Genomic DNA, 23,857 nt, shown 5'->3' with positions numbered 1-23,857 from the left:
TAAACATAAAATTTGTCCGGAAAACTTCCCTCTGCTCCATGCACTGTATCCAATAAATCATTAATTTCTGTTCAGTTTACTTCTTAAATCTTTCTCAAATTCATCAGTAGCTCTGTATCTTTGACATCAGTACCACTTAATTTAAGCTTCTATCTCTGGCCTGTACTACTAAAAACAACATTCTTTAAACTGATCTTTTCATATCTACTCTTGGTCCCTCAAGTACATTCTCTACCCAGAAGCCACAGTAATATTTCAGAACAAGGGTTGGCAAAGCTTTTCTGTAAAGGGGCAGATGGTAACTATGTTCAGCTTTGTGGGATGTTTCTGTTGCAGCTAGTCAGCTCTGTCATTGTAGCTCAAAAGCATCCATAGAGAATGTGTAAATAAATGGATATGGCTGTGCTCCCATAAAACTTTATTTACAAAACAGCAGTTGGTCAGGGTTGACCAGAGGGACATATTTGCCAACTCTTGCTTTAGGATACCAAACTGATCAAGGGAGTCCCTTGCTTAAAACACACATTAATGACTTCCCAGTACTCTTAGGGTAAATACCAAAACATAACCCATGGATTTCTCAAGATCTGGCGCCTACCTACTTCTCTTATCACCTACCTACATCTTGTCTATAGCTTCCGAATCCTTTCTTTATTTCGGTATCCCTTTTGCAATTCTTCAGATGTATCCTGTCAGTTTCTGCTACAGGGCTCTTGTCTTTGTTTTTTCTTCTGCCTGAAAACTCTAGACTATGTTAAATACACCACGTACCTCTCTTTTAAAGAACTATGTATGTACTTTCATATTCCTTTGTGTAACTGTTTGATTAATGTCTATCACTCCCAGTAGATTAAAATATAAGAAATCAGATGGTGTATCTGTTCAGCATTGCAGACCCAGCTCTGAGCTCATTACTTGCTACATTATAAGTCCTTCATACACTTACAATTCACACAGGGTTAGAAATCAGAGCTTGTTAAAGGAACTAAACATTCTGGTGGTGCTGGAGAGCCACGGAAGGGTTTGAAGCAGAAGAGGGTCATGCCTTCAGAGTGTTGTATGCAGCAGGTTTCAAAATGCTATTTATTTATTTATTTATTGTTTCTTTTACACTGAAAGCCTATGTAGAAGCTCTCCTTGTCTACATTTCTATAAATTATTTTACATATTTAAGTTTGATTATGTTTTCTCATCAATGTCATCATTTTGTTCTATTTTTTAATATTTGTGTGTGTGTGTGTGTGTGTGCACCCGCGTGCACACATGTATTTGGGAGAAGGGGGCTAAGGCTTGGTATTCAGGTTTTGGTGCCTGATGCCTTTTGTATTTCATAGTCACACAGGAGCCATGTCTGCTGAAAGAATCCAGTATAAAATTTTAGTTGATACATTGCACATTATAGATTGAGCTACACATTACCACTCTTATCAAGGTTTCCAACACAACCATAATTTTTCAGCATGGGAGCTAGATATTAAATTTAAACCTGGCAATTTATTTTACCTTTTATTCTGCTGGAGAGGTTTGGAAACCAACGTTCAGGCAGCAAAGGATTGATGACTGTTCTGTGTATGAGTCCATGGCTTGTTAGAGTCTCTCCTGGCTGAATGCCATAAAAACACTTTCAGGTCATAGAACTAAAAAGGAAAATAGATGCTGGTCATTTTAAATGGAGATAACACCACTGACTCACTATTGAATTTTTTTTTTTATTCCATCCAAAGCAGAGGGATCAGTTCCCTTTCAGGCTGTGCTAGCATTAACCAGCTGAGTTACTTATCACAGTCTCTACCTTGGAAATGAATAAGTTTGACCTAGCTGTTAGTAACCTTTGTTTGACAACTCCCTTGTATCCAAGGTTTCAGGGTCCCAATGAAAAAAAAAACAGTAGACTTTTTAATACTTGTATACATAAACATGGAGTCATTTTGAATAGGTAGGGTGGGGAAGACTGACCCCAATACTGACATTTTGAAATCAGAAGAATGATACAAATAACTCACCAATGAAAAACTTGGTAATCATGGGGTTCAAGGTACAAAAACACAACACTGGTGAGGAAAGTCAAGTATTAGGGCACTGACAAATGAGAGTTCGTTTTGTAAGCTCATTCCTTGTTGGATTTAAATTTAGTATGCTTTTGTTTATTAAGTATTTAAAAGATAAGCATTCCAAAATTATCTCAGTGATCATGGAGTTATAGATCATCTAGTCAAAGCCCCTTGTTTTACACTTAAAAAATAAGGAAATTTAAGTGTCTAGCCCAAGGTCATCCAGGAAAAAATAGTAACAACTCTTTTTTTGGAGTGCTTAACATGTACAAACAGACACTTAAAATTCAGCAGATATGGATTAGATATTATTATTATCCACATTTTATAAATGGGGATATTTAGAAACAGTGATTCAGTAACTTTCCCAAAACCATGTCACTGGTAAGTGATGAATGGAATTAAAATCCGTCACCCTGATTTCAGAGCCTAGAATATAACCCAACCAAATACTTTTTCCACAGTAGCATTAATCCTTCATGATTTTTACTCTATTGATTACTTCTGCTCTCTCAAGGGCCTAATATTCTCTGCCCCGAAATCATTTGAGTTGCAAACACAATATGAACATGACCACCAGGACTTGACTGATACTTTTTTATTCCAAACAGACTTGTTGGGCTTTTCTTTTCCACATCCATTTTCTCGGGTACCAGTCCTCATGCTATCTCTCCTACACCAGGTGGCCAAATGCATTGTTACTCCTGCTGCAGGAGTCCCAGGAGAATGTCTAAACTAGGTTTTCACAAAGGAGTGTATTGAAAGGCTCAGCCAAAATCTATAAGTTAAATCTTCCTAAGTTAATAACTCAGTAATTTCTTTTCATTATCAAGAACATTTTGATTACTTTGTCAGCATGGACTTTGCGATATTTGAAAGATTTTTGTCTACCCCAAACTATTTAAGCAATTTTGGGGAAATATTTTGTCAATAAGAAATTCTAAATATTATGAGTTAATCAGTGTAGCATTAGCAAATCCTAAAAAGTTAGTGCTTTACTTAGCTCATATTGCCTTTATGTAGGCAAATGGATATTTCTTCTCAAGCTTTTAGAAGTATTAAAAAGATTTTCTAGCCATCCCACTGCTGTATTCTTGTAACACTTGAGACTTGGGGAACCAAGGTTTGAAAATGCTGGTATAAAGGCTCTGTTGTTATCCTTCATTGTCTCGCCCTGACCACAAGAATGCTTTCTGACATTGTGTAAGCCCAGTCATACCCATGCATCCTCATAATAGTATTATGACCATCCTTGGGTGAGTAAGCTCCTTCCTCTGGAGAAACAGGCTAATTATTTCTGATTAGTTTCTAGTGTGAGAAGTAAAAATAAATATTGTACTCCAAACTTAGAGATGTTTTTATATTATTACAACAATAAGATTTTTAAAGCATTATGATCTAAATTATAATACATGAGTATAATGGAAAGCCAGATAGTCATTAAAATTATGAAAAAAATTAGGTTATAAAACATGATATATATGACATGTTTTCTTTTTCATCCATGAACATGTTACTTTTGCACTAATGGGGAAACAATTTGGAAAGAAAATAAAGACACCATTATTACTCTTGGTGGAGAATACAGTGAATTGCTGAACTCCTATATTAATTCAAATTCAATGTCCTCAGTTTTGAGATGGTCAAATACACAGAGTGATGCAAAGGAGTTTGAAAAGCCTTTCTGATTAGAAGAAAGAAAGGAGGATAAGAAGATGAAGGATGTGTAGGAACAGAAAGGGATCCCAGATGGGAGGTTCTGAGGAGCAAAGGAACTCCAGGTCCCCAGCAGTCCAGATGAAACAGATGGAGGGCAGTGGCTCCTGAAAGTAAACTTCGTGGGTAGTGTTTCCTCAGTCAAGGCTGTTTCTGCACCAACCCAAACTTCATATCCAGCTCAATTACTGTAAAATTATTTTCAAAACTGATTTCTTTTTCCTACACCCACTTTGAATGAACCATTCCACCTGGTCTTTGTTTTAGTGTTGCACAATCCCACGTTTGCTTTCTTGTCTCTTCTTTTCTGGATTCCTTGTGGAAGGGGGCAAATATGTCAATAGCTGTAAAGGAGTGTGTGTGTGTATGTGTGTATTTGAAGAAATTTATCAGTATACATACCTCAGTCACAGAAATTGCAGCAAGTTAGATGCTTGTGGGTAAAGTTTATCTCACCAATCAAGCTTATTCTTTAGCTGATCTTTGTAAGATAATGGGGCTAAATATTAAGAAGGGGACTCCTTTAAAACCCTCCGGGGGAATTTTTAGTGAAGACAGCCTTTATTTCCTACTATGGGACGCTTCCCTGGAATCTTTATTTGGTACTGATTTCTCCCGACTTCCATCCTTTGGGCAGCTACCCTCCCTCCAGGTCTTTTCTGTATCATTCCTCCATTCCATACACTCTAGTCCCAAAGGACACATGGAGCTAGGCAAACTATTAACTGAGGGATTGTATGCTTACAGGATTTAGTTAAAGGACCTTCAGTGATCTCTCTATCTGCACTGTTTTAATCAACACTTGAACTGGTGTCAGTTTGTTTAATCTGTATGTGTCTATGAATTTTAAGCAGCCTTTTTGGTGTAATGTTTTACATGTTTAATTTTTTATCTGTGTGGTTAAAATGCATATCATTTTTTAATGAACACATTTGCCTACTTAACAATTGAATTTATTCTGTTTGGAATATTTATAATGTCTGTACAGAAAAATGAAGGATGAACATCTTAGTTTCTTGCAGGCTGCTTAGAAGCCTGGGTGCTTGATTAGACAAATTTTGGGAAATAGGGCAGAGGAGCTTGGGGTATGATGAACCCTATGTCTGAATTTCTGGCCCTCAAATCCACGTAGTCAAACAAATTCTGTATGGCATTTTTATTAATGTGTATGTGAGTTGATAACTTATTAAAATAGCTCTTGATCTCATCCAGATATATTCAGCTCTTCCAAAGCCAGGCAGTAACATCTTTTTCCACATTAAAGCCTCATTTCAGGACTTTCCTCGACCTCATTCAGTTCTGGGTGCCCTCTCTTTGCAGATTTTTTCTTTCAACAAAAACCTATGTTAGTCCCTACTTCTCCATTCCAACTGGCTGCTTTTCTATGCCTAATTTTTCTCTCACCCTAAAAAAAGTGTCTTTATCAAGGTGTATTGTTTTTTGTAAGATCCTCTGAGAATGCTTGTGTCTGAATCTAGAATAGTCAAGTCAAAAAACCACTGCTGTTGTTACTACTGTTGGTTGCCATCTTAAGCAAAGACAGCAGTTCAGTTATTATGGTGATCATGAGGCAGAAAGATAAACTGGATGTTTATTTCAGTGTGTAACATGGAAATCTCCATTAAGATGAAGTCTAAAAATGAACGTAAATCAGGAGTTTCGGCAAGCATGTATCAATAATGGAAACAGATTAGTGAGCACAAAAAGCAATTTTTTTTTCCTGAGAGATTTACCACCAAATCAAATATCGAATTGTTGGAGACAAGGTGGAAGGGAATCTGATCTTGAGAAGAGCTAGTCTTCATTTCATCTCATGCTTCTGCCTGAATCCATGAGGAGAAAAGAGGTTCAGCACAAGTGTCTCCAATAACCTGCCACAGTGCTGAGGGGACACTAGGAAAAGCTTGACACTCACCAGGTCGCCTGTCACAGTAGGGCAGGGTTATCTAATTGAAAAAAAAAAAATAAACAGTTATGTGCATTAGCCCCTGCTCTATATTTTCCACCTCCCAATGGGTTTATAATTCAATTGGGGGCCAAGAATGGGAGGAATAACAAGATCCATCTGCTCTCATTTTTTTCCAACAGTTTACAGGAGGCCTGAATTTTCTGGGTTGTTAGGGTGAGTGCTCAGATTAATAAAGTGTGCTTTAGATCTTGTTTGGCTATAAATCCTTGTCTGTATATTCCACAGGCCATTACCTCAGAAGCATGGAGGGTAAGAGTCATCAAAAACCCTTGATCCTACCCCAATGCCCTTTAAATTTCTCTCTGCCAAGACTTTGCTCATCCTGTGTCCTCTAATTAGAATTCCTGTCAGTCCTATCCATCCATCATGAACTCTTCTCAACTCCTCCTGCCATAAAGTGACTAAACCCTTATAGAATTTTGCTGGTGACATTTACATAACATTTTATTATGTGTATTTTTATAGACTTTATTTTTTAGAGCAGTTTTGGGTTCACAGAAACTTGAAAACTTGAGCACAAAGTACAGAGTTCCCTGCTCCTACGCATGCACAGCCTCCCCTAGTATCAGTATCCTGAACCAGAATGGTACCTTTGTTACAGTGGGTAAACCTTCACCGACGCCCTATCATTTAAAGTCTGTAGTTACATTGTGGTTCACTTTTGGTGTAGTACACTCCAGTGGTTTTAACAAATACACAATGACATGCATTCACCATTATAGTACTATACAGAATGGTTTCACTAACCTAAAACTATGTATTTATTAATTGTCTTACTCCTCTTGCTAGGATATAAAATTCTTAACGGAAGGAGTTTACTGATCACAGTCTTCCCTGTGACAAAATGAGCAGTGCCCTGTGTAAAGTTAAGGACTAAATGAATGTTAATTGAATTGGTCATTTGCAGTGACTGTAATGTAGAAAGGAGAGTGTTCATCTTGTATGCAGCTGAGTTCTATTGAAACACAATCCTGTTCTTTGTAAGAACTGTCCAGTGATCTCTGTCAACCAAGGAGTAAAATGTTCCCACACTCAAAACACGAATGGGGATCTCCTAGCCTGGGATGGGTCAAAGAATCAATGTTGTCGGTTTTAAAATTAAACAATTTATATAACCTTATCCATATTTTAAGATTGTTGAGGCTAGTTTATAGAAGGGGATAAAATATTCAAGATTTTGCATTTTCTGTTACATTTTACTTTTCCTCTCTTACATCCCCATAGACTCTGACATTTTATATTCCTTAAAATAGGAAATACTATGTTATACATCTTCAGTAGTGGTTTAGGTACATAAGGATTATATTCGAAAGATGATATGGTTATGGAGTTTACTTAGGATGTGGAACAGCTTAGGATGAAGCACAGCAATCTGCCCTTGCTCCATGTAGTTTGATATTTTTACCAATTATTTGTGTAAAGGTCTGGGTATCCTGTATCTGTATAAGAGACTACTTTGGGAAAAACTACGTTCCCAAATTTGTGAGGAATTTTAAGTGAATATGGATAATTTGTTGCCTAGTCTCAAGGCAATGAAAATGTCTTTGATTTTTGAGTATTAGAAATGACAATTTAATAAACAAAATCCTATACTTATAGATGAATTAAACAAACTAAGCTAAAAAGAATAAATGTAAGGTCCTGAATTAGAGAGCCGAAACTTAATGCAGGAAATACTACTTCACATTTAAAGCACCACTAACTTTTTAAAGCCTAGATTTTATAGTTAATAATACACCCAAATTGAGTTCACATAATTAAGTGTCTTACAAAAGCACTTATATCTGTAAGGACCACAGTCATAGAAATGTAGTAACTATGATGAGGGAGGAGCTAATTACTGAATTCATGTCACCAGGTACACCTAGAATAGTGTGTTCCCTTTAGGAAACTCTTACAAAGGTTATTAGAGTGAATCCAAAAGAAATCATCTGTGATGATCTGCTTACTCTAAAGAAAATATGTTAATAATTCCCCAGCTACATATTAATTATATCAGAATTTACTTCTTCACTAAATGGCATTGCACACTTAGTAAGTGCAGGGCAGTGTGTTCTGCAGTGCAGTGGGCAGGTAGAGATGAAGGCTCCACAAATGTATCTGCATTACATTCCCAAGAGTAGATGAGTGTGTTCCTTTACATGGCGAAAGTGACATTACAGCTGTGATTGAATTAAGGGCCTCGAGATGGAAGAGCAATCCAATCAAATCAAACGGGTTTTTTAAATTGGAGAACCTTTTCTGGTTGTGGTGAGAGGAGAGGTGATGACAGAAGCATGATTGGAGAGATGCTGTGTGGCTGACTTTGAAGATGGAGAAGGGGACAGATCGTGAGCCAAGGATGCAGGCAGCCTCTAGAAGCTGGAAAAGTCAAGAGCTTCCAGAAAGAAATGCAACCCTGCCAACACCTTGGTCTTGCCTAGTGAGGCCCCTGTTGGACTTCTGACCTACAGAACTATGAGATAATAAACTTGCATTTCTTTAAGCCACTACCCATGTGGTTACTTGTTACAGCAGCAATAGAAAAATTAATACCAGCAGTTTATTCTTGAGGTCTACATAAAAGAATTACTCAGTCACAAAGGTGAAAACTACTCTGAAGGAAAAATGACCAAAGCTGTGTGAGCCAGTTCATATCCAGTCTAGTTATTGAATTGATGACCAGGAAGAATTAGGCATTCCTGAGTGGTGATCTGAACAGTCATAAAGTCATGGTCAGAGTCTTCTGAGATACAGTGTTTCTGTGGGCTGAAAGTGCAGTGGAGTTCAATCAAGGAAGCAGAAACACTATGAATTCAGGATTAGAAACTGATTATAGGATTTTCCACTGGGGAACTGAAGTATCAGGGGACTTACGAACCAGTGAAACTAAGCCAAGCATGTTTAATCACTAAAGAAGGGCCATGATGGAACACTCGATGAGAAGTTGTCAGCCTCTGTGTATCTGCAGCTAAGGGTCTGGTGAGTGGTCTGGGGCTGTTGTTGAACAGCAAGCCATTAGTCAGGAAGAAGATCTGGCCACGGAGTGGAAAAGACAGGGAGTAAAGTGAACCTCAGTAGCACCTTTGCATCTGTCTATCACCACATCTAACCACAGCAATATTTGCTTCACTTCTGCCTCCATAGCTTATTTTATGCAGATTTCTCTTTTGACCAACTCAGAACCCCCTCCCCATATGGGGGAGGGGATTCTGAGAAATGGAATTGCTGGCTCCACCAAGTTGGCTACAGAATAATCCATCACTACAGGAGTCATACTTTTAAGAGGAGCACAGATGATTTTTGTATTGGCACGAGAAGGCATCTACAATGGCTTGGGAACATTAAAACATGAGAAATTCTACCTCAGTATATTTGTGCACCCTTTCATATCTACACGCTCAGGTGAAAAAGTCAACTAAAAGTTACTGTTACACTTCCCCACCCCTCCAAGTTTTGTAACTCACTGTCTTTCTTCATAGTCACTGATTTTATTCTTTTTAAGGGCATTAATGGGGGAAATGTCAATTATATATGCATTGTGAGTAGGGAAAAATCTCAGCCCTCCTCCTATGTGTTTTTCCTTTACTCTCACACGACCACCACACTTAAGAACACTTCTGATACCAGATGTATAGAGAATTTTCCCATACCAAGCAATTTTCTGTGACATCAGCTATGTTTACGTCCTGTAATTTAAATTCTGACACTGTCTACCTGGAGGTAGCCTTAGATCCCTCAGGTTAAGAGCTCGCTGCCATGAGACTGCCACTCCACTTAAGATGCCAATAGCAAGAAGTTATCCCCAGGTTATCCACAACTTCTGTCCGACTTGGCTAAAAATCAGAGGTTTCCATGACCTTCTCACCTTCAGACTCGATTATTTGCTAGAACAGCTCACAGAACTCAGGGAAACATTTACCAGTTTATTATATAATGAAGTATATGATTAAGGATACAGATGAACAGCCAGAGAAGGAGTCACATAGGGTGAGGTCTGGGAGGGTCCCAAGCATAGGAGCTTCTGTTCCCATGGAGTTGGGGTGCATCAGCTTCCCTGAATGAGGATGTGCTCACCAACCCAGAAGCTCTCTAAACCTCACACTTCTGGGATTTTTATGGAGACTTCATCATGTAAGCATGATCGATCATTAACTCCATTTTCAGCCCCTCTTTGCACTCTGGAGAATGGGAGTTAGGGTTTAAAATTCCAAGATTCTAATTATGTCTTGATCTCTCTGGTAACCAGCCTCCATGCAGGATCCCACAAGATTCACCTCATTGGAACAAAACATATTGCTGTCACCCAAGAAATTCTAAGGAATTTAGGAGTTCTGTGTCTGGAACTGGGGACAAAAACCAAATATTAGAACAAAACATGCTCCTAGTGCTCTTATCACTTAGGAAATTACAAGGGTTTTAGAAACTCTACGGCAGAACCTGGGAACAAAGACCCGTGTATATGTATTCTATAACTTCACACCTTGACAGGAATACATTGACTATGATAATGAATCGCTCCAAGAAAAGAGCAAGTAAACTATTTTGATATAATGGATGTTTCTTTGCATTTGCCTGAAGGCAATCATGTTAGAATATTAGTTGGACTTTAAAAATAATCAGTGTATTAGAAAATATCATCAGTTTCTTCTTGGAAGAATTATTCTGTTTTTAAGGTTTTTACATTTTTATTTTTGAAAATTTTATGGTGTACTCCTCAGCTTAGTGTCTTAAACAAGGTATTTGAAAAATTTTTAGATATATTACTGTTGATTTGTTGTTTTCTATAAAATATTAAAGAAATTCCAACTTTAATATCACACAAGTTACCATGAAGAAAGTGTTCTCAATTTTATTTTGTTGTATTTTAGTTGCTATCATGGCAAATATTGTACATATTTAAATGGGCTAGCATTTCATATAAGCATCAACAAAATAAGTTCCTAAGATATTTTGAGTAGTGAAAACTGCAGATATCAGTTACTTTATAAATCTTGCCAGTGATTTGGATTCCTGTGCACTGGTGTGTGTAACACATGAAGGAAATCCCTAGGGTTTCACTTAAACATCAAAAGGAAAATCTCCATCACAGATTATCCCACTCTGTATTTATCAATCCATAAATAAGTTCTTATTTTCTGTCTTAGTAATGTTATCATTTCCATAAAATAACTATTCTGGTAAAAGAGAAAAAAATATATCATAATTGAGTTGAATGTATATTTTCTGTCCAATCCACATACAATTTGCCACTTTTTCTCAAGCCATAAATATTAATTCAAATACAAGTTATTTATGTCTTAAAACATAATGCTTTCTACAACATTGCACACACACACACACACACACAGAAATGTCTCTGAAAGTCTTTAAGTAGGGCATGGACTCCCCAAGTCCATTCACAGGCTCCTCTCCTCCCTGTTACCTTTCTCCTGCTCAAATTACACATTTATATTTTCTTTAGCCACTTGTAGGTATTTCAGTTTGCTGATCAGGAATCTACAGTTTACGATATATCACTCTCTCCTGTAGCTTAGTTATTGTGAATCCATCTCTTCTGCTATCCTCTGAGCATCGTGAGGATATGAGCTATGTTTCATTTATCTTTGTATTCTCCAGAGTGTTTTATGCAAAGGAGATATTCAATAACAATTTATTGAAATATTCAAGGAAGGGGAAAATAGCTTAAGCATATACAGAGGATGCTCCCTGAACATTTAAAGAATTTAAAGTGAATTTCATATTTTATAAAACTAATGCTTTTAGGAATATAGCAATCTTTAGTACAAAAGAAATGTTCCTTGTAGAATAAATAAAACCTTCAACAAAATAGTAACTAGCATACCTTAGTCTTAATTTTTCCTGAGTTCTAGATGTTTATTATCAGAGTCTAAGACTGCTAGTTTTTCTTTAATTTTTATGGTATCAGTGTATCAAATTTACATGACTTAAAAATTCAGATATTTCAGTGAGCATATAACAGAAAACAGTAGCATCCTGATACGCTTGTGTGTGTGTATTTGTACCTTAAAGTAACAATAAAAATTTAATAAGAATGTAAGATGGACTATAATTACTATTAGGTTAAGAAACGGATTTTAAGAACTAAGAAAAGTGCATCTGAAATCTCAACCTCTGTTCCATTGATTCACATTCCATAATAATAATCCTTGAATAATCCTCATTTGAAATTGTCACTAGTAAGTGTTAGAATCATCATCTGTCTTAGATAAAGGAGGCAAGCAAAGTTATTCATGTGAGATCACTAATAACTTATGAAAAATGGCTTGGGGACCAGATAATTATTTTAGAATAACATAGATATTCAAATGATTTTTTTTTTTTGCCTCTAAAGGTTTTTAGATTACAAAAGCAGGACTGACCGCGGATATAATCTCCAAAGAAAGCTGTTGAACAAAGATTTACAGTTCTTTTAGAACCAGATATGTAATAAAACATTTTTTAGCTTAATGCAACTTATTTTGTTATTCACAGAAACTTGGCTTATTCGCTTTTACATCATTCAAATAACTAAAAAAAAAAAAAGATGAAAACAATACCATGTAAAATATCATACAGCAGAGAATTCTATGTCTTGGTCATTTTGTCACTTAGGTACTTTTAAAGATAGTTACATGTTACAAATGTTATATTAGCAAAGCTTCAAAAAGGCATTTTTTAAACCCTGTGACAGATAATTCTTTTTCATGACTTCACACTGTAATACAAAACTGTATCTCTCACCTATAAAAAGAATCATCTGGCATTTTTAAGGAATAACCAAGATGCAGTTTGTATCTGTGACACCAGTATAGCCAGATATAATGTGAAAAAAATCAGTCAAATGCTTTGTCACACTTCATAAATCGGAATTTCTGTAACTCTAATGGGAGCATCTTAGTTACTTTATAATTAGTGTTGTTGGGTTATAAAATTAGAAAAATTCAAATTATGTAAACAAAATTAAAACCCTTTTTTACTTCTATTGTGTCAGCTGATAGTTCATAACATGGTAACACACTATACTGTCCTTTTTCTCTAGAATTTCTTTTTAATGTTTGTCTCTATTTTGGCATAATTTTAGTTGTCTCATATCTGGGTGGGATATTAAGGGAAAAAAAGGTTTTATAAAGCAATGTGAGGCTTCCCAGTGAATTTACAGTTATCATGTATGTTTTAATTCCAATGTTGGGCATAGAAATAGCAAGCAAACGTCTTTAAAGTCGTATTCCATTTGATTATAATAAAGGTGATGAAATCACCATGGAAAGCCTTGCATAGTCGCATACATATCATGCTAATTCCTTTTCTTTATCATCATTAATCGGACATGAATTCTTAATAGGAGAATACTTCTAAATGATTTTGATTTGCAGGCCTTTGTAATTTATTACAACTCTTCAAATTGAAAATCTCCAGGGTGAAACAACATCTCATCTTTATATATATTCTGTCAACTCAGCCCTTTACTGAGTCCATCTACCAGGAGAATGCAGCCAACCTACGGCTGAAATTCTTGATCTATAGAGGTTATTGCAGCTGCATTTTATTTCCAATTAGAGGTAGAGGTTAAGTTGGATGATGACTCCTTAGGTAGCTACCTTGTAAAGGCTAAATTCAAAGCCAACTTCCATTCCAGTTAGGAGATATGTAATGTTTCAGATTCCCTCACATGGAGAAGGCTGTATTGTGGCCCTGGAATAGTTTGCCTGGATTTAAATTTTGGCCTCACTTCTTGCTTTGGCAATGATTTCTCCATGCCTTAGTTGATTATCACTAAAAGCAGAATAAGAAGTGTTACGCTGCAGAATATTGTTTTGGGAATTAAGTCCAATAATCCACATAAACTGCATGGCTTAAAGTGCTGTTCAAAAAGTTTAGCTCTAGCCTGAATAAGTGACCTTGAGGCAATTCCTGGACTCTAGTTTGTAGTGTGTCTTGATGATTTTCCTCTCACTCTTCTGCTTAAGTAGAGAAAAGTAAAGGGTCGTGGTGGAATGCATATTCATTGGTTGCATTCTTTAGGGCAAGATTTGACAAAATTTATGAGCCATAATACAAAATAGGCTGTAGGCTTGCTTTGTCCTGCTGGTTCATTTCCCAAACCCTGCCTTAGAACAGAGAAATGCCATTTTTAGTGAATGACAGATTCATCTTTCAACAACTTCTATTTTTTTCTAAATAAAATTTAATCCATAGTCACCGTGAAAGAAAAAAGCAATTATTTGAAAAATATAGAAATGTTTAAAGAAATACGCAACTTGTAACTGCATAACTCATGAGTAACTACTTTCAACAGTTGATGATTTTCTTTAGAAAATTTCTATTTATCTATCTAAACAAATTAGAATATACTATGAACATAACTTTAATTCCTGTTCTTTCTACTTAGCATCATACAATGGATGCTTCCTCAAAATCTCATAGTATCATTTATGTATCTTTCATTAAACTGTACTAATTACACCTCGTAAATTAACATCTGTTAATAATCTACCCCTTCCACTAGACTGTGTTCAGTTTGAGACTAGAGACCGTCTTCTGACCTTTTAAGTCTAGTGCTTAGTACCATGACTGGTACATGGTAGTTGCTCATGACTGAATCAGTTTGAAAATTTAAGAACATTAATTACCTTGTACTCAATGTTATAGCTTAGAGTCCTGGCCCTTGTTCAAAGAGGACATTCTCAAACTCATTACCTGCTAGCCAGTTATGCAGAAAGCAAGAGTAACATGATTTATGATTACCAGTTCATTGTAGAGAGCTCATTACTAGAGAAAAATCATGTATTTAGTCAATTCCCCCGAGTCGTTCCAATCTTTCTTTCATTGCCTGAAAGCAGTTTCCCTTAAAATAATTTTCTCCAAATTGTTTTGAGACAAATACTTCTGAATGACATTTCTGTTTGTACCTGAAATTAAATATTCAGTACTATAGAAGATGGTATATAATTTACCAAAAAAAAAAAAACAAACAAACACAAACATTTGAAGACATCTTTTCAGAATACAGTGAACCATTTTTCTATGAAAAGCTGTTTTCACAGACACCCTGTTCCACAAACTAAACACCGAGAGCTAAGATAAGTGGAACTTCTTTGGTGAGAAAAGCTGTGCCTAAGCTTATGTTGTATCTTGGAACAAAAACTAGTTTACATGTTTTTGCTGATGAAAAAAGTCAAAACTCATTAGTCCCAAAATAGTCAAAAGAGTACTTTAATCCATCAGTTCAGTTAAAATGTTTGATTCCCTGGTAGTTTTTGGATTAATCTCAATTTTTTTTTCAAAATAAACTCTATCTGGGAGGTCTGAACAAAATACCATCCTGAGCACAGGCATTGAACTTTGTTTTTCTCATCTCCCTATTGAAGTGATCAAATGCAAATAAGAAAGTAGGAGTATGGGGGAATTAGCTTCATCCCTGGAAACTTGAAAAGTTGGCATCTGTGCAGGTTAACTGGTAATTTGCTTTCATATCCATCCACCCTGACACACACTCTGTAACATAGGGAGCTACATTTCCCAAGCTCCTCTGCACTTTGCCTTTTGTGTTGAATATGTGAAATATTGGAGGGTGGAAGATGAACAGAAACCAGGGCAGGTCTCCTCAGGAGGGTATCCTTGTAGTGGTTGGGGATCATCCATGACTCCTGCTCCTGCTCCTTCTCAGACACCCCTGCCCCATATCTTATGTCCCAATTCTCAATAGGTGTTCCTCACTGTGATTCTAGCTCCCATGGGACATCCTGGGGTTCTAGGCTCTGGTAACACCTTCTCTTTTCCTGTTCTCTTGTGCTCTTTTCTGTACTTCCAATTTTTTTTTGTCTCTGTGTTTTGGTGTGAATATTTCCTTTTGATCACGAACCTAGTTCACTAATCCTTACTTTGGGTCATCTTCTGTCAAACCAACTTACTGAATCTTAATTTTATTTCTCACTTCTTATTTCTAAATTTTCCGCTTGATTCTTTATCAGAGTTTCCAGCCCTCAGCCAAAATTCTTCATTTTGTTCTCTGGCTTATCAAACATCTTATTTCACTATACCATTTATTTTAGAGTTGATGTCTAATTAAATCCAATATCTGGATCATATTATGCTGTTTCTACATTATGCTTTTTCTTTTTGTTTTGGTCATCTGATCTTGTCTCCTGGTGTGCAAAATTTTTTGCTGGGATGAGAAACACTGCTTATAAATTCTCATAAATATAATTTGAGGTGTTTTAATTTCCACTTAGATTTTCCTTTGTGTTGGCAGAAAATTAATAACTGAGTTGATAATCTTAAATCAATAGGATATTTCCCTAATTCAAACAGCTATTTCAATACTTTTGAAGGGTGTGTTATTTCTGGTTTGCACTTACACCCTCCAAATGGTAACTCTTCAATGGTCCCAATGGAATCCTGGGCTGGTAACCAATATCCCACCTCCTTGTGATTTTTAATTTCTAATTCTTGTTCTTCCAGCATCATAAGACTTCTGAAAGCTCTGTTCAGCTTTTCAGCCTCCCAGCTACTGTTTTATGCTCAGCTTCTCAATCTCTCAGCTATATGTTATAGATTTGAAAATGCCTCAAGAAGCAGAATATTGGATTCTCTTATCTACATGTTTGTTCTCTTTGGAACATTGACTTCTCTGGTCCTTGCTGATTTCTTAATGTAACTAATGCCTTCACAAATTTTTTTACTGTTTTATACAGGTTTAGCAGACTAATATAATCTAGTCCACAAAAATAACCAAAATCAAAAAGAAAAAAAAGTGAATAACAAATAAATAGCAAAAACAGTGAGAAAAGCGGAATTATATTTTAAAAAATCCGGAAGTAAATCAAAATGAGAAATGCAAATATAAAAATAATTTTTAAAAAATAAGAATTATAAAATTATGAAAATAAAAATCCAACAGATTTCTTGACATTTCTAAAATGCCAAGACAGCCAGCACCATCCCCTACTTTGGGCAGGGAAACCTGTTTTCTTTCCCATGTCATGTTTTCACTTTTTCCCCTTGCTCTCCCATAGGAGTTGTCAAAAGGTTAAAGCTCAGACAGAACCTCTCTGTGAACCATCCACAATTCCTGCTCAGGTGCTCTGGAATTTTTCTGCAGTCCTGCTCAAAGTAAGTACATCATTTTGGTCACCAAAGACACTTTGGAGGGAAATAATTGATCCTAGGTCTGCATCATGTAGGATAGAAGATGAATCTGGAATATCTTGTTGTGTTAGAAACTAATAAAGTGTTCAGAAAATGATGGGGATGTAATCAAAGGAATAAGAAGCCAACTTGAATATCTCCCTTTGGACAAACCTGTGATAATTTGAGGATAAATTGAAATAATGATAGAAATGGATTGTGAAATAGGAATCCATTTGTCTTAGCTGATACAAGTCAGAATACAAATAAGTAAAGGATGATTAAATAAAGCTCTTCCTTAAATAAAATGGCAACTAACAAATATAGAAGAAATAATGCAATTAGAAAATCATTAATGGATAGCAAAGCTAGTGGGTGAAAGCTTGGTGAAAAACAGAGTATTTATACAGTACAAGAGATTTCTCTCCAAATAACTCATTAATTACATAAGGGAAAAGTAACCTCACAGTAAAGAAACCTAGTGGATATGCCTTTAAGTAAGTGATACAAGATAACAACGCCAGTATCAGGCCAAACCAACCTCACGTTTTTGCTGATGCTGAAAAGCATACATATTTTCTGTGGCGATCTTGCCAAAAATGTGTAAGCTTTATTTAAAAAGAATGTGTCAGATACATTAAATGCAGAGGCTTTCTACAAAATAGCTGATCTGTCCTCTTCAAAAAACGTTAAAATCAGGAGTAACAAAGACTAAAAAGCTGTACAAGATTACATGAGGCAAGAGATGTGGCACCTAGGTACAATGCGTGATCCTGGAAGGGATTTTGTATGGGAAAAAGAAGTAAGTATTAGGACAACTGACAGTCTGAGTATGAACTGTGAATTGGATAATAGCATTCTATCAAAGTTACATTTTCTGATTTTTGATAGTTGTACCATGGTTATACAAAAGAATGTCTTTGTTCTTAAGAAATACATACTGAAGTTGTAAGTATGTATGTTTATAATTCGCCGTATACATGTAGAGAGAGAGAGAAAATAAATGGGGCAAAATATACCAACTGATGATCTAGGTAAAGATTATATGGGAATTCCTTGTGCTATTTTTGCAACTCTTCTATGAGTTTGAAATTATATCAAAATAAAAAATTCACAAGCAAACAAACAGATGACCAGAAATCTCCAAAACTGTGTAAGTGGAGGGGGTCCAACCATTGAGGGTAGCAAGAAGTCAGTGATATGTGTAACCATGTAAAAGGAAGCAGAGCACAAGAAAATAAAGACAAGATCAATAGCCTGATAGAAAAACAGGCAGCAGAGAGTTCATAGGGAAAAAAATATAAATGGCCCTTGAACATATTAAGATGTGTTCAGTTGCACTAACAAGAGAAAATGCCATACACTGAAAAATTTGGTGTATTTTACAAAACAATACATACCAAGGATGTGGGAAAACAGATACTCTCTTATGATCACTGAAACATTACTGGTGTCTTCTCAGGGTGGTAGGATTTTTGATCATACTTACTTTGGTCTATATTTATGTATTATTCATCTTTTAAAACAATAACACTAAAAATAAACCCAGAAAATAAATCCAGAAAAAACACAATAAAGCAAGTGGAAGCTAGCCTGTCCATTGGATGTATGGGCCTGGGACTAAGAAAAATTTCCATGCTAGAGCTATGAAGACGAGTATTGCCCACGAAGAGATAACATTGAAAGCCTTGAAACTAGATGAAATCATCGTGCAAGTGTCTGTATATATGAAACAATTCTAAGGACTGATTCTAATGTTCAATCCAAATGCGTGTTAATGTTTACATGTAGGGAAAAGTGAGTGGAATCAGTAAAGGAATTTGTGAGACAGAAGAAAACCCAGGAGACTGTGGTTTCCTGAAAGAAAAAAAAGTTTCAGGAACAAAAAATAATCTAAGTTAGTAAGGTCTAGTCTTACTGAGAACTCATCGTTGAATTCATCAATATGGAGGTTACTTACAAGAAAGACCAGTTTCAAGGAAGTGATAGTGAATTTTGTTTGGTTGGCTGATTGCCTTTTTTGTTTTTTGTTTGTTTTTTAATCATTGCCTTTTCTTTTACTTTTCTCTTCCTTTTCTTTCCTTATTTTATTTTCCAAGAAAACTTCAGGGCAAGATGAACAGCCCTGGGCCAATGTATCAGAATGGAGAAATTTTATTTGGCATCTTCTTTTTCTCTTAGTGATAACCTTTCTCCTTTGGGCAGCACACTGAATGCCTAGGGCTACCTAAAGTCTCCATTCAGAGCCTCAACCCAAGATACCCGTTTTGCAAGAGAAGGTCAATCCATGTTAATATATTTCATGACCACTTACTACTATTTCATGAACATGATGCCTTATCCTAATAGAATAGAAATTTCAAGGCTTCATTGCAGGCGATATATCAACATATTCTGAGAGTGTCAGAAATTTTGGACCAAATTTGAATATTACTATTTCACAGCTGTCTGTTTCTCCTAGTGGGCTTATTAAGGGTCTGTTGGTGGGTCCTATTAAAAGCAATTTAATTTATTGAATTTTTTTTCTTATTTGGCAAAGGAAAGAATATATTTTTCCAAAGCTCTGGTAGAATGCAGTTCTCTCTATGCAAAACTAAATCATTCACTCTCAAAATTCTCATATTCTCAGAGTTCCTTCAAAAAAAAAAAACTCATAGTTTGTTGATACATCAATGCTGCATACTCTTCACCTAACCAGTTTAAAAGTTTCCTGCAAATATCTGATGTGAGGCATTCCTGAGTTAGCATGACTTTATTTATTCCCTGTGTGTGGGATTTCATTGCTTTGGTCCATGTGGGATAGTCCTCAGAGTGATGGATGACTCACCATGAAACAGCTGTGACCTGACAGAGTTCTTGCTGGCATTGCATTTTCTGTGTGAATTTGATTTAAAAAAACAAAACAAAACAGTCCCCATTATGTCATTGCATTCTTCTGCTTCAGTGTTGGTGGCTGCACTCCCTGAGGATGGAGTAACACCCTCATATGGGAGGAGGGTGCGGGTGATGGAACAGATGGGCTGGTGTGGACAGCATGATGATGAGGGAAGAAAGATGACAATATATGTATAAGTATTTGCAGAACCGAACAGCATACAAGCTGGCCTATTTACTATTAAAGCTAGGACAGGCCCATTATGTGATGTCTTGAAATTCCTAGAGTTGGCCTACTGGGACTGGTGATCATCAGTGGATGCTGTACAAGGCAGATTCTAGGCAGAACTACACAGTGCCTCATCAGTCTCATATCCTCCTTCCTGTAGTGCTCTTCGGTCTCACAGCAGACTCCCCTGCAGTCTTTTTCCATCCATTTCTAGAGGTGGGATCCTGGGCACATCCATAGCGTATCTGGCTATCAGTTCCTTTAATCAGTAAAAAGAGGTAAAACAAACTGCTTTTCTCGGGGTAGCTTTGAATATTAAGTAATACGTGTAATACTTCTAGAACAGAGACTATATCAAGGATATGTGGTTTTTATTACTTGGGGAAAAAACCAAACAGAATTATCTGATACATAGCTGAAGACCTTGGATCTGCTCTCCTTGAACAAAATTAAATGATCCAAATCTTTCTTTCTTGTACCCTCATCGAAACTTACTGGTCTTGTGTGCCATTACATCAGAGCCTTTCCCCCCCAGTTCCAGATGATTAAAAATCTCATATTAGCAGCTAACTGCTGGATCTGGGGTATAGATGATTCTGATGTGCCCATATAGTTTTTAGAAGTTTAATTAAATGTCAGTATTTTTACAAATACAGACATTTCTTACAAAATTATGATCTCTGACTTCCCTTGGAAAGAAATCAAAAGTTCTGTCAACCACAGGACAGTAGCTCCACAGGAGAGCACTCAGTTGGTATTAAATGGTAGCAGCCCTCTTTTGGTTCTGCATATATCACCCAACTTTCCTGTCTCCACTGTCCCTTATTTTCCCTTGCAACCCAGTGCAATTCACTTTGCACTGACATTCCTAGTCCTGTGAATATGTGCATTTGTGACCTGGGTATCACTGCTGTCTTTCATAGCAGGCTTATTTGTGTCTTCAGCAGAACCCTCTAGAAAAGGAATAGAAGTTAGTCCGGACATGGAAAAATTGTTATGCCATACTTGTACAGAAAGACATTGAATTCACATTCCCTGTGTCCTGCATGTGTGCCATGCACTGCTCTTAGTGCTTAGTATCTGTTAACTAAGTTTATTTGCGATTAGCAGCAATTTGGGGTCTGCAACCAGAGAGTGTCGTGTGTGAGTCCCCTGCGTGGCAAAGGAAGAAAATGTATAAAGGGGAAAAGGAAGTTGGGAGAGATATAGCAAACAGAGTCCATGGTTTTTCATTGGCTGAGTCTTCGCTAGGAAAGAAGAGGAGTTTTTCTTTCTCTTGCTGGGTTCTGCTATAATCAAAAAGCATGAGATGTCCTCTTTCTTATCTTCTGACTCTAATTGAGGTTTCTGTGGATTTTTTAAAACATTTCTGCTCCCCCCCTTTTTTTAACTTTTTTTAAAATTGAAATACAAGCAATTACAATGTGTCAATTTCTAATGTACAGCGCAATGGTCCCTGTCATGCATTTACATGCATATGCTAATTTTCATATTCTTTTTCATTAAAATTTATTGCAAGGTATTGAACACAGTTCCCTGTGCTATACAGAAGAAACTTTTTAAAAATCTATGTTTATATGTAGTGGCTAACATTTGTAAATCTCAGATTCCCAAATGTTTCCCTTTCCCTAGTAACCATAAGATTGTTTACTATGTCTACAAGTCTGTTTCTGTTTCATAGATGAGTTCATAGTGTCCTTTTTTTCTTTATTATTATTATTATTTGATTCCACATATGAGTGATATCATATGGTATTTTTCTTTCTCTTCCTGGCTTACTTCACTTAGAATGACGATCTCTAGGTCCATCCATGTTGCTGCAATATTTTCCCCTTTTGACCAAGATCTGTCTCTGAAAGCATCACTGATCAAGTGAGGTTTTCTAGTTTCGGTGACTTTTTGTCCCTCAATTCCAGGAAAAGACCTTGTTTGGGCGTACTGTCTCACATCAGAGGGAAAGTGCACAGATTACAAACCTACTGAGACCACACTCAATTAACAAAGAGGAGTAGGAGGGAGAATGCTCAGGCACTTTTTATCTAAAGTTCATACATCATCAAGATCATAGACATTGGAGATCATCTGAAGTGTTATGTCTTCATCAAAGATTTGACAACAAACTTCCAATAAGCCAGGTTCAGATATCTTATATCTTGGGAAAAGTGTCTTATCAGATGTCATTAGTTTATTTATGGGAAATGTTTACTTTCACATCACCAGATGATGTGCAGGTCCTATCTGGTTTCTGTGCTTTCTTTATGTATGTCACATGAATTCCAGAACCTATTCCTTGGAGTTTTGTGGCACAAGGTTTGGCTAGCAGTACTTGCAGGGACCTCTCCAGGGAGGCTGAAGAGAGTTCCTCCAGAGGGTCTTTTCCAGTAGGTGAAATTTCTAGGTTGCAAGGTGTGATGCTTAAGATCTTTGTCTCTGGAGAGCGCACTGAGAAGAGATCACTCTACCAAAGCCTGGTTATTTTTAATAGAAGCAATTAGGCTTTGCAACATTGGAGTATCTCTCCTTTTAGCAGTTGTGGGTCAAAAGAAGTAGGAGTCAAGTACATTGGGCATCCTGTGACTATCTCAAAGGGTGAGAGTTTATGGGTTCCAAAAGGGCAGATCTGAGGTTTAGAAGGATCAACGGCAATGCTTTCGGCCAATGTATTTGGAGAGCCTCTACAAATTTTTCCAATTGAGTCTTGATAATGTTGTTAGTGAATCTGGCTAAACCAGAGGACTGAGGGTGGCAAGCACAGAGACAGTATTGTAAAACCAGCCAAACAGGGTAGATGTGCTGAAATATCCAGCATCCAGTAAAATAGGTTCCTTGATCTCTATGAAGTTTGAGAGGAGTTCCCTATGTGGGGGATCATTTTTTTCCCAAAAAGACTTTAGCCACAAGAGAGTCAGTAATCTGAAGGGAAGGCTTCAGTTCAGTGTGAAAACATACAGACCATGAGTAAAACATATTGTTATCCATGAGACAGAGTAAGTTGTACGAAATCCATTTACCAGACCTCTAATGGTCCATCTGTCAGTTTAAAAAGTCTGGGAGCACTATGACCACGCTTCCCTGGGTTGTTCCTCACCCAAATGAGACAAGTGAGGTAGGCACTTCTTGCAGTCCTGTTAATATTTCCCCACCAAATACTGATTCGTGAAGACTATAATTTTGTCAGGAGATCAATAGCTTAATGCATGTACAGTGGTGAGGAGTGGGAATGTTTGAGTCTTTGGTAGGACTTGGCTGTTACTTGGTCCAAACCTGTCTCTTTTCATCCAGTCAAGAATTGTTACATTTCTATTTTTGTTTTCCCTTTTTTGAGGCCAATTGTTGGGCTTCTCTAGTTAGTGATTCTGAATTATCATTTGCAGAAATATTCAAAGCAGAGGTTTGGCTGCTGCTGGTGCCTTTAAGGGCAGCATTCCTTGCAGAAACAGCAGCAAGATGATCTTCTATAGCTTCCAGAGAGTCAAGTTTAGAATGCCCTGGAATCTTAACAATAGGTAAAGAGGCAGGTAAAAGTATTGCACCCAATAATTCCTGAATATAGGTGCCATTAAAATTTTTTTTTTCTGCTGCTATGTTGATTCTACAACATTCCAAAGCCATGAACTACTCTGAAAGCATATCTGCTATCAGTATAAATATTGGCAGTTTTGTCCTTGGCTAAAGCACAAGTCCATATAACAGTGTACAATTCAGCCTGTTGGGCTTAAGTACCCGTAGGTAAAGACGCTGTCTCAACAACATTGAGAGGAGTTGCAAAAGCCTGCCTAGCACAGTATTTGCCATTGTCACCTTTTAAATAACAACTGCCTTTAAACCACGGAAAGTCAGCCTTGCCAGAAGGAATTTCCTGCAAAGCACCCTGAGTAGTCAGAAGGTTATTTGTCAGCATTAAACAGT

General features: G+C 36.7%; 1 long non-coding RNA gene across 2 annotated transcripts in view; it reads left to right on the top strand.

Annotated features, from left to right (window-relative positions):
• LOC116278760 (uncharacterized) overlaps nt 1–23,857 on the top strand; it is a 565,251-nt gene that overhangs the window by 395,047 nt on the left and 146,347 nt on the right. For both annotated transcript variants that reach the window (XR_004188091.2, XR_012074328.1), the window contains exon 7: nt 16,734–16,830. This is a non-coding gene — a long non-coding RNA (uncharacterized lncRNA). The remainder of the gene's footprint in view (nt 1–16,733; nt 16,831–23,857) is intronic.

The sequence above is a fragment of the Vicugna pacos genome, chromosome 7 (genome assembly GCF_048564905.1).
Source record: "Vicugna pacos chromosome 7, VicPac4, whole genome shotgun sequence".
Classification (NCBI taxonomy): domain Eukaryota; kingdom Metazoa; phylum Chordata; class Mammalia; order Artiodactyla; family Camelidae; genus Vicugna; species Vicugna pacos.
Note: the sequence above shows the minus strand (reverse complement) of the source record. Positions and strands in the feature narration are given on the sequence as shown.